At 46.7% G+C, this 2,808-nt stretch overlaps 1 pseudogene; it reads right to left on the bottom strand.

Moving 5' to 3' along the window:
- Nucleotides 1-284, bottom strand: part of LOC106694405 — a 24,827-nt pseudogene extending 24,543 nt beyond the window's left edge.
- Between the last annotated feature and the right edge of the window lie 2,524 nt (nucleotides 285-2,808).

Genomic DNA, 2,808 nt, shown 5'->3' with positions numbered 1-2,808 from the left:
GCGGCCCCGGGAACGATTTCAGCAGGAAAACCGCGCGGCAGGCGGTGGCCACAGCCACAGGCGGAGAGTCCCCGGGCCCGGGGCCTCCGTTTCCTCACAAAGGAACGTGGCGCCCGCACCGCGCAGCCTCCCGGACGCGGACTCACCGCTGAGAGAGGCTCCGGGGCGGGGACCCCAACAAGGACTTCAGCGCCGGCAGCGCCCTCAGCCTTCCCTGCGGGGAGGGGGACGGGGAGCGTCAGCTTTAAAGACAAACACCCTCCTCAGGGGGAACCGCCACTTTCCCCGCCACAGGCGCTTCCGGGTCTGGAAGGAACTGCGCATGCGCCTCCCTGCGGGGTGGGCGGGGCCAGAGCCTGAGCTGAGCGGCTCCGCGATGGGGGCGGGGCCGAGCCCGGCGGCCAGGCCTGTGCAGGGACAGAGGGAGGGAGGGCGGGGCAGCAGCGAGGGGGCAGCCCCAGGTCCCCGCACCTCCTCCCACAGGGACAGCCCTTCCTGGGGGAGTTTCCCACGTCATTGTCAGGGTTTTGGCTGGTGACGCGGCTGCAAAAGGATTCACAAGGGAGAGAAGAGACAGGACCAGAGAGAGGGCGTTTATTTTACTTCTTTAAAGGGAGGAAAGCGCCGAAACCGGTTTGGCTCAGTGGATAGAGCGTTGGCCTACGGACTGAAAGGTCCCAGGTTCCATTGCGGTCAAGGGCATGTACCTGGGTAGCAGGCACAATCCCCAGTGGGAGATGTGCAGGAGGCAGCTGATTGATGTTTCTCTCTCATCAATGTTTCTAACTCTCTCCCTTCCTCTCTGCAAAAAAATATATTAAAAAAAAAATAAAGGGAGAAAAGGGCCAGGTGCCCCCTGATGGCACAAGGCACCCCAGATAGAGGGGCTGTTCCTTTATTAGGGTGCCAGCGAGTGAATGGCAGCTGTGGCAAAAGCATAAAGGGGAGGAACCTGGAATTCACACAGAAGTGTCTCAGATCCCAGAGGCTGTGCTTAGAGCTACTGGCTGGTCTGCCCTTCAGCTGCAGGTGTCCCAGGGAGGGGTCTTTCCCAGGATCTTCAGAAGTCCATAACACATTCTTTTTTCAAAAATATATTTTATTGATTTTTTACAGATAGCAAGGGAACGGGATCTTGAATTAGAAACATCGGTGAGAGAGAAACATCTATCAGCTGCCTGCTGCACACCTCCTACTGGAGATGTGGCAGTAACCAAGGTACATGCCCTTGACCAGAATCAAACCTGGGACCTTTCAGTCTGCAGGCTGACGCTCTATCCACTGAGCCAAACCGGTTTCAGCAATATCTGCAATTTAAATCCTGGTGGTGGGAAGAAGCCAGGAGAGTGGCGATGATTAAGGAACGCCCAAATAAATCCACATGGATCTAATTTTGACCAGTTAACAGGAACTAGGACACATATTAGCATACAGCAACAGGTGCTGTTAGAGGATGCTGTTATGGCACAGATTAAAGCTTGTTGCTTAAAGACTTGGTAAAAAATGGAGGATGCTAGCACTCCGGCCCAATCATTTTCTAAAGTTATACAAATAATAATAATGTAATAATAATAATAATAATAATCTTATTAAAATCATATAAATAATTAATAATAATAATCTTCCTGCTGATACATTAAAAACTACAATTCCCATCCTGTTAAATGCTATGGATGTGGGAAAGTGGGACATATAAAAAAGGGATTGTCAGAAGGCAAGGGTCCCACAAGGGAAAGCTAAACATGCTCCCAGAGTTATTAATGCAAATTATAAAGAAGAAATATTAGTTATGATATCTGCTTCTAGTATTATAAATATAAAAGCAGGAGAAAAATGGCACAGTTATTATTACTTCCCTATAAACAAATAGGGCATACAGCACCAGTTAAGCAAACTGGGGGATTTAGTAGCATAGGATAAACGGTTTTTTAGCATACAATTTTAGGAGGACAAAGACCTCAATTTTTACAGTTTGTTCCCAGAGGGAATAAAAATTATCAGCCCAGTGGATTCTGGGGATGATGTAACTATAATTTTTACTTTGCACTAGCCTCAATCTTGGCCAGTGCACAGGTGAATACAACCTTTACAGGTTGTAAACCTCACTGAAATTTTACAAAGCTCTAATGTACTTAAATGTCAGGGGCCAGAAGGACAAAAGGGCAAAATGTTGCCTCCATTGCACTATCTTTATGGGGAAGAGATCTTTTACAACAATGGAGGGCTACAATTACTATACCTTCTCTACAAAAATACAAAAAGACCATACACAAATGATTTTTCAAGCTGGTGCTGGCACCAATATTCAGGATCAAAATTTATAAAGGGGGGGGGACTCTAAAGCACTTCGCCCTACCATTAAAATGGAAAACAACTAAACCAGTATGGGTAGAGCAATAGACCCTAACAAGAGAGAAGTTAGAAGCACTTCAAATTATTATTAAAGAACAGATACAACTAGGACATATTCAAACTAGCTCTAGTCCATGGAATTCCCCTGACTTTGTTGTAAAGAAAAAATCAGGTAAATGGAGGATACTTACTAATTTAAGACAGATTAATGAGATTATTAAGCCTATGGGACCTTTACAGCCTGGAATTCCAAATCCAGCATTAAAGCCATTGCTGTAATAGGAAAACCCCGAGCCATTAAAACTGACAATGGGAGGAAACCAAGATGGCGGCATAGGTAAACACCGGAGATTGCTGCCTTGCACAACCACTTCAAAAATACAACTAAAAGACATAATGGACATTATCCAGAACCACAGGAAGGATGGCTGAGTGGAATTTCTACAACTAGAAGGA

This window comes from Myotis lucifugus, unplaced genomic scaffold (assembly GCF_000147115.1).
Source record: "Myotis lucifugus unplaced genomic scaffold, Myoluc2.0 scaffold_365, whole genome shotgun sequence".
Classification (NCBI taxonomy): Eukaryota; Metazoa; Chordata; class Mammalia; order Chiroptera; family Vespertilionidae; genus Myotis; species Myotis lucifugus.
Note: the sequence above shows the minus strand (reverse complement) of the source record. Positions and strands in the feature narration are given on the sequence as shown.